The sequence below is a fragment of the Microtus oregoni genome, unplaced genomic scaffold, assembly GCF_018167655.1.
Source record: "Microtus oregoni isolate MIOR12 unplaced genomic scaffold, Mior012 000002F_ref0000024, whole genome shotgun sequence".
In the NCBI taxonomy this organism is placed as follows: Eukaryota; Metazoa; Chordata; class Mammalia; order Rodentia; family Cricetidae; genus Microtus; species Microtus oregoni.
In genome coordinates this window covers 2,123,302-2,132,160 of record NW_024543061.1, presented here as the reverse complement: position 1 = coordinate 2,132,160, position 8,859 = coordinate 2,123,302, and the positions used below count along the sequence as shown (strand labels likewise).

The 8,859-nt window shown below is 41.2% G+C and overlaps 1 pseudogene; it reads left to right on the top strand.

Moving 5' to 3' along the window:
- The first annotated feature begins 1,605 nt into the window (after positions 1 to 1,605).
- On the top strand, positions 1,606 to 7,014 carry LOC121432599 (annotated as a pseudogene).
- Positions 7,015 to 8,859: the final 1,845 nt, after the last annotated feature.

The following is an 8,859-nucleotide window of genomic DNA, read 5'->3' as shown; positions in this document are numbered from 1 at the left end:
AACTCTTCTAAGTGACTGTTATGAGAATTAATTCCTTTTCCAGGAAGACAATGTCTCCTGTCTCCACCTAAGTCCCTTAAATGAAAGAATTTCATCAAAGCTCATCAGAAGGGAAGCTTGGGTAATTGCTTCCCCATTGCTGCAAAGACAGAGTCCTCCACCCTCATCACTAGCCTTTAGCACATCCCTAGCTAGATCTAGAGTGCTTGTGCAATCAGGGCAGAATTACATTGCTTAAAAATGGCTTCAAAGGTCCCTATGGGAACTTCTAGAAGATCAGATGGGGGTCCAGTGGCCATTCCTATCCCCTCCTTTTTAAGAGCTTGTCAATAGAAACAGGCCCTCTGGTGATGGTCCCTTACAAGTAGTGACATCTGCTTTGGTGAAGACAGCAACTGCTCTGCTCAAAGGACCACTTTCTACAATGGTGCCACATCAGTGCTACATGCAAAAGATCATGAAACCCTGTAGAAAAGCTTTTCAGTTTGAGTTGATTACTCCACAGTCATTCTAAGTGATGATGGAGAAGAATGTGGGTAATGTTAGTATATCTTGAGCATAACCAGGACATGCTTGTACAATCTGGAACTCTCTATGTACACTGCATTAAAGACCCTTTCTGAAAGGCATTGAGTTCAGTCCATCATACCTTGTCTAATGGAACTTTCACAGACAGTGGGCTTTCACTTATGCACTGAGTAAAATTCTTAGTTCCATTCATTTATATCCTTATCAATGCTTGTAATTTTCAGGTATTTTATTTTTAATAGTTTTGTGATGTGGGTTCATGTGTCCTGGTATTTCTAGTTTGCACCCGTGAGGCTGTCACTCATATATGTGCTCTGTGTTCTTGCAGATATTCTCTTCTGTCAAGGCTCTGTATAATTTAAACAACAATTTCAGAACATCTGGTTCATTGAATAAAAGCAATCTTTGTATAATTCACTGGAGAATCAGAGTTCATTCACAATTATATGAATGAGTTTGTGTTAGTTTAACATAGTAAGCAAGAGTTGGAGTTTGGCCTCAGACATGATTTATATTCCTCTAACATCTAGTTCAAATTAGTGGAAAACCTTTTCTGAATCTCTTGATATTTCTGGCAATAATACATGCTTTTGTAGGCTCTTAAATTCTCATTATTTGTAAAATGACTCAATATGTTGCTATTTTTAGGTGTTGGAAGCATTTAAAGGAATGAAGTGCCCTAATGGTTTAACCAGAAACCCTGGGAAATGTCCCACACTTTCTCTTAATGAATGCATCAAAACATCATTAGAGCTATGGAGTCAACAAGTTCATATGAATTATTTCTTCTCATGTGATGGATGGAAGTTCACAATCTTACTCTGTTCAGTATGAGGGAGGCTCACACTTCATGGTGATGGAGGCTCACAACCCTCTTTTACACAGAATGATGGAGGCTCACAATCCTTCTTTACACAGAGTGATAGACTCACAATCCTGCTTTAAACAGGGCGATGGAGACTCACAATCCTACCTTACACAGGGTGATAGAGAGTCACAATTTTCTTTTACACAGGGTGATGGAGGCTCACAATCCCCCTTTACACAGGATGATGGAGACTCACAATCCTACTTTAAATGGGTGATGGAGGCTCACAATCCTACTTTACACAGGGTGATAGAGTCTCACAATCCTGCTTTACACAGGGTGATGGAGACTCACAATCCTCCCATAAACAGGGTGATAGAGACTCAAAATCCTGCTTTACACAGGGTGATGGAGGCTCACAATCCTGCTTTACACAGGGTGATGGAGGTTCACAGTCCTATCTTACACAGGGTGATAGAGAATCACAGTCCTACTTCACACAGACTGATAGAGACTCACAATCCTGCTTTACACAGGGTGATGTAGGCTTAGAATTTTGCCTTACACAGGGTAATATAGGCTTAGAATTTTGCCTTACACAGGGTGATGTAGGCTTAGAATTTTGCCTTACACAGGATGAGGTAGGTTCACAATTCTACTTTACACAAGGTGATAGAGACTCACAATCCTACTTCACACATGGTGATAGAGAATGAATCCTAGAACACACTGTGTAGACCAGGCTACCCTAGCACTCACAACATCCACCTGATGGAGGAAGGTCATTGGCTAATAAAGGCACTGCCCTGGCCCATTTTATTGGTTAGAGGATAGGTGGGAGGACTAAACAGAACAGAACGCTGGGAGGAAGAGGAAGTGAGGTCAGAGACTCCACAGCTCTCTCGGGAGCAGACGCCTGAGAGAGACGCCATGCCCCGCTCCCGGGATGAAGCTCCGACCCAGGATGGACTAGGCTAGAATCTTCCCGGTAAGACCGGTTCTCACAGATTGTTAGAGATGGGTTGATTGGGATGTGAGAATTAGCCTGTAAGTGCTAGAGCTAAAGGGCCAAGCAGTGTTTAAATGAATACAGTTTGTGTGCTGTTATTTCGGGCATAAGCTAGCTGGGCAGGCAGCTGGGGTGTTGGGGACGCAGCCCCGCTGCCACCCTTATTACTTCATATGGCGCCCCACGTGATGGACTAAACCCACTTAAAAAACCTGAGAAGACTTAAAAATAAGGGAGTGAGAGTTTAACACAGATTTTTGCTGTTTGTTGGTGGCGTGCTGTAGAGAGATTTCCTGATTCAGCAACAGTAGCAGAAAAAAACGCTGTGTCATTTTAAAGCACTACTTCCTGGGGCTGTGCCGCCATTGCGATCTCTGTCTGGCTCCTGCGGGAGACAGAGCTTTTGAATAGAGCATTTGGAGTAAAGTGCTACGATTTGTTTGATGGCAACTAGACTCGCTGTGTTCTCGGGTCTACTCTGCTTGCCAGAGGCAAGCAAGCGCCTCATCTAAGAGAGGCTTCCTGACTCAGCTTTAGCTGCAAAGCCTGCAGCTCATTAAGAGGTCCTGCCACGAAACACTTAAACGGTGTTGACGAAAAGCTGAACACATGCTTTTCGGTTTTCAGCCATAGCAGGAAAAAAGCTGCGCCTTTTAAAAATGCCGGCTTTCTGGGCCATCCTGCCAGGGCAAACTCTGACTGTTTGAGGCAGGAGGGCCGGCTACCGAGAGAGGACTTGAGTGTTGTCTGCTGTAGCTCACTTGCTGGCAGGGACCTTAAAATGCCATACAGTTGTTGCAGTAAACATGGCTACAGCCTGTATATCCGCCATGAGGCTGGAAAGCTAAGGAATGGGCTGGATCCAGCAGGCAAAGCCACGCCTTTAATCCTACTGATATTGCTTGGTAAATTAAAGATTCATGTGGTCAGAAAAAGAGAGATATACAGTAAAGAGAGATTCAAAGACAAAGAAAATTTCTAAATGGTTTGAAGTGTGTTAAAAATATATGCAGACTAAAAGTTAAAGTTCTTAAAGTAAAAAACAAAAAAGGAAGAGAGTTGTTGTGTGTGGTAGCACACGCCTTTAATCCCAGTGCCTAGAAGGCAGAGACAAACAGGTCTCTGTGAGTTCAAGGTGTCGTAGCGTACACCTTTAATCCCAATGCCTGGGAGGCAGAGACAGGCAGATCTCTGAGAGTTCAAAGACAGCCTGGTCTACAGAGTTACTTCAGGTCAAAGATACAGAGAACCTGTCTCAAAAAGCAAAAAGTTAAAAGTAAAAATAAACGAAATAGAGGTTAAAACAAAGCTGTACAAAGATGGAAAATACACAGAGAATCTTGATACTGTATGCTATTATGCTCTCTTTGAATTATTTGAATGCTGAGGAAGGAGCAACAGCTCCTAAAAGATATTTATTTATAAATACTGCTGAACTAATCCAACATAGATATCTTGAATTTGGATCTAAGGATATGATACTTTGGAAAAGAGTTCCTTATTTTGTTTTCACAGAGGATGAGACGCTGTTTATTTCTTCTATTCCGATTTGGTATGATGGACCACGTCCTCCTGAATGGTTCCTGTGCACGCCTTCAGAAAATTGCTTTGCTCAACTGCCAACTTAGATGAAACTAACACACAGGTTATAACATGAAAGACCTAATTAACGACGCCCCCATTCAGCAGGAAGCAGTTTGGAGAGAAATAACTGCGCCCATATTCCCAAAAAATGTTTATAAATGTTCCTTTACATTTAAAGGGGGATATGATATAGATATGAATAATTTACATTAGTATAGATTTTGCTTTATTGATAGAGATTTAAGGTCAGTTTTGTTATATGTATAAGTGTTTCTGATTTTGATTAAGGTATTGTGATTGTGTAGTTCATTTAAATATGTACTGTATAATTAAGAAATATAGGTTGTTAATGGATAATCATCGATAATAGTAAAGCATGTAGTCATGTTAGTTAGATTTTCTAGATATAAAGAGATATATTTTAGAAAGACATTCTTCATATCTTTCAAAGATTACAGAATAGGACATTTAATGTTTTAATAACTGAGGACTTTTCATGACAATGAGACACTCTGCTCCTGGCAGCACCAATCTACTTCAAGAGGAAGATGGGCATCGAAGAGGCTCGTTATGGAGTTTTGATAGCCATTTGGGCAAGAAACTGCTCTTGCCTGGACTATTGCATAAACTGGACACAGAGAACCCGCAGAGAGAGGACTACTGAACTTGCCTAAGGTGAGATGATCTTTCGGGGTTCCTGATTCATTTTGAAAGAGTCTGCGAGACATTCTGCAGGACACAACAGATAGTGACTGAACTGACTTTGAATTTTCCTGCTTTATGGAAATGTCTGCTGGATACCATGGGCCTGAAGGCTGAAGATGGATGCCCCAACGGTACAAAAGAACTTTGGGTGACTGTCCAGGCAGCGAGATGTCTTTGTCATTTCTAGAGTTTGAAGTTTCTTAGTTCTTGTTTACTTAGGTAATATATCTTTCTGGAGTCTTTGATGGAGTTAAGTATAGTTAGTTATAGTTATAGTTTTCCTTAGTTCTGATAAAGATTATTGTAACTTTTACTTGATAACTGTTTTGTTATATGTAATTTTGCTATGTTAAAGCCTTTTTTTGTTTAAACCGAAAAAGGGGAAATGATGGAGGAAGGTCATTGGCTAATAAAGGCACTGCCCTGGCCCATTTTATTGGTTAGAGGATAGGTGGGAGGACTAAACAGAACAGAACGCTGGGAGGAAGAGGAAGTGAGGTCAGAGACTCCACAGCTCTCTCGGGAGCAGACGCCTGAGAGAGACGCCATGTCCCGCTCCCGGGATGAAGCTCCGACCCAGGATGGACTAGGCTAGAATCTCCCTGGTAAGCGCACCTTGGGGTGCTACACACAGATGATTATAAATGGGCTAAATTAATATGTGAGAATTAGCCTAGAAGAGAATGGGCCAGGCAGTGTTTAAATGAATACAGTTTGTGTGTTGTTATTTCGGGGCATAAGCTAGCTGAGCAGTCAGCCGGGGTGCTGGGGACGCAGCCCCGCCGCTCTTATTACTTCATCCACCTGCCTCTGTCTTTTGGGTGCTAAGATTAAAGGTGTGTGCCATGGTGCCCTGTAATCTTGTAAGTCTTAATGAAAAGTGGAAAAGCACTGGGCAATGTTAGCAAAGACATGACAAAGAATAGACTCTACTGAAAGCAATAGCATTGAAATGAATGAGGTAATGCCATTTCATTCTGATTGTTCCCTGACTCCATTTTGTGTTTATTTCAGGTGCTTTTCTGTCACGAAACCTCATGTCATATCCACCATAGTCATGTATTCTGTACTTTCTGTGACCTTGACCATGGTGGCCCAGATATATAACCCAAACAACTGATCAAGCTGCCAACACAAATCACACAAAGTTCCTTTGACCTACACTTGAAAATGGTGCCATTGCCTTTAAAAAGGTTGAGTTTTAGGACTGAGAATTCTTTGGAAACACAGCCTTTTCTCTTTTACCTGCTAATAAAGAACTCTAATTTGGCTCTATGTGCAAGGTAGTCTGTAATTTTCCCACCTGGACTTTAAGAGCTAATACTAATTAAGAATACAAAAAAAAGAGTTCTGCCTTCAGTATCCAATGCCTCTGTTCCCACAGCTGCTGCAGGCTGTTCTTCCTAAACAGGAGCTGCTAGATCTGGAGATGTACCTGGAGATGGTGTAGCAGAGCAAGTACCTTCTTGAGAAACACCTGAAGCAGCCAGGTGATCTTTGTGATCTGTTCTTAGGAAGATGAACCCTGCAGCCAGTATCAATGCTAATAACAGTGTGTGGGGACACACACGGACAGTTTATGATCTTTGTGAACTACTCAGAATTGGACGTCAGATTCCTGATACAAACTACATATTTATAGCTAATTGTCCAGACAGGAGTTACTATAGTTTGGAGTTCTTTACAGGCCATTTACCCAGAAGTGTAAAATGATCATATTACATTTTAAAGAGGAAATCACGGAAGTAGATAGATAATCCAGAAATGCAGATTTTATGATGTGAGTCAAACCAAACAAGGAAATGCTAATGCCTGGAGACACTGTACCAAAGCTTTTGACTTGCTCACAACATCAGCTTGAACAGATGAGCAGATTTTGGTTGTTCTTGATGCTTATCTCCTTATGTGAGAACACATGGATAAATGCAAATCTTTGAATGGAATCAGGGAATTCCTTACAAAGGAGCATTTTGTGACCTGGTGTGGTCAGAGACTTTCCTCCATCATCTCTGCCTACAGCAGGGTCTGGCTTTTTGAAACAAAAGTTAAGTTTGTTCATTTCAACAGTTTAAAATTCATCTGCAGAGCACCCGAGCTTGAGCTGGAAGGCTGGCAGTTTCTGTTTGACAAGAAGCTGGTTACAGTGTTGTCTACCCCCAACTACTGCTACTGTGGAAACATTGTTTTCATCGTGGTCACAGACGCTGGTGATATGAGAGAACCAAAGTTGTCCTGGCAAAGTCAGCACATGACCTTCCTCCTAGAACCAGGATTCTGTATTTCCTTTGAGACTTTTGTTATCATACTGGCCCATTTTTTTTTTTTGTCCTCTTTTACACCAAATTTCTTGTATGACCCTTTACGGTATACTTTTTATTGATCATTTTGTGACTGAAATGCTGCCTGCCTCTTGCTTTTCTATAAATAAATAAATAAATGAAAGAAAGAATAAAACACTGAATTATCTACAGTTCCTTTCTGTTAGATGTCAATAGCAATGTGCCTCCATCATCTGTCACCTCACCAGTCCCGTCCCGCCTTACACATGTCTGAGAAGACATGTCTTATTACTCTTCACAAGAAATGTCTTGATTCTCACATTGCCGCACGTAGCTCCTGCTTACTGGATGTTCTTGGAAGACAGAAGCGTTTCCTTTTTGAAAAACAATTGATAATTTTCTGAAACATTCCTCCCTCTTCAGCCTTCTGGTTCAGTTTGGTGAGTTTTAGGAAATGTCTGCAGTAAAGTTGTCCAGTGGGCTGGATGTCTGCAGGTGACTGGGTTATGTGCACGCTTCCCAGCTGAAGATTTCACTGTCCTTTGTTCGACGGTGTTTTAAAAGGATATAAAATAAATTTGTCCAAAGGGCAAAATAAAAAGAAAACTTATATGAAAGAAAGGCTGGTAAGATGTTCAGTAGTAAAGAGGACTCAATGCTCTTTTAGATGACCAAGCATCCACCTAGAGATTCAAAAATGTAACTCCAGTTCCATGGGATTGAACACCCTCTAGACATGACCAGACTGTTGGTCTCCTTGGTTTTATGCACATGAACAGAACTGATCGAACAACATTTCAATATGAATCAGGGAGGATCTCACAAACCCTCTTCATGAGCTGAGGAGCTATTAGTAGTTGATGGCTTCTGGGGAGGAAAAGTAGGATTTCTTTAAGGGAGAGGCTCATGGTAGGTGGATATGTTCTGGTGGATGGTCCTACGTACAAACTAGAATCAATGGGGTATAAAAAAAACTAGAAAGACTTGAAGCTGTTGTGAGGAAATAGAACCGGGAGGAGTAAGGAGAAGCAGTGGGGTGAGAATATAATTAAAAAAGCATGAATAGAAAGACTCTGAGGAAGCAAGTATAATAGACTGCTGGGCCATGTGATTGTGGAGATCATGCTGTTACTAGAGGATGAGCAAATAAATGCTGCGATACTCTGAAAGAGGTAGTCATCATGCAGTGGGCAGATGAAAACACAGACATCAGTTTCTCATTAATGGTGTTGGTCTGAAGGCAATTGTGGAAGTGCTGTGGTCAGCACTCTTTACAATGCTCTTAGCTAGCAAAGGAAATGCTTGATGGGAAAGCAGAACCATAATACCACCTCCCCATGAGCTGTCCCCGAGATCAAATATATGTATCCTCTTTAGAAATTTAAAACTTTATGACTTTAAGCTATACCATCTCTTTCAAGGAAATTAATACTCTTAAGGAAACTGATATGTAGAGGAGATGTTACCCAACTATTTTAAAAATATGTATTTAAGTTGTGTTCATTATTTAGATTGTTAGGGCTGACAAACAAAATACCACAGACTGGATGCATAAGTAACAGAATTTTTCATTCTTTACAGTTCTGCGGGCTAACACTCCAGGATTAGGTTCTCTGCATGTTTAGATTTTTTGAAATCTCTCTCTTACATTGGCACATAATCTTTACTGCCCATCTCAGCATAAGAACAGCAGTTGTCCTGGACTCTGGCTCCCAACAAGGATTGCATTTTAACTTAGTCATTTATTTTTTGCTTCAAAAATCATTCAAGTATCAACTTTTTAATGACCATGAAGACCTTCACAGCAAATGGAAAAGCAGTGAAAGAAGCATAGTAAAATTTCTACAGGCCGGGCGGTGGTGGCGCACGCCTTTAATCCTAGCACTTGGGAGGCAGAGGCAGGCGGATCTCTGTGAGTTCGAGACCAGCCTGGTCTACAGAGCTAG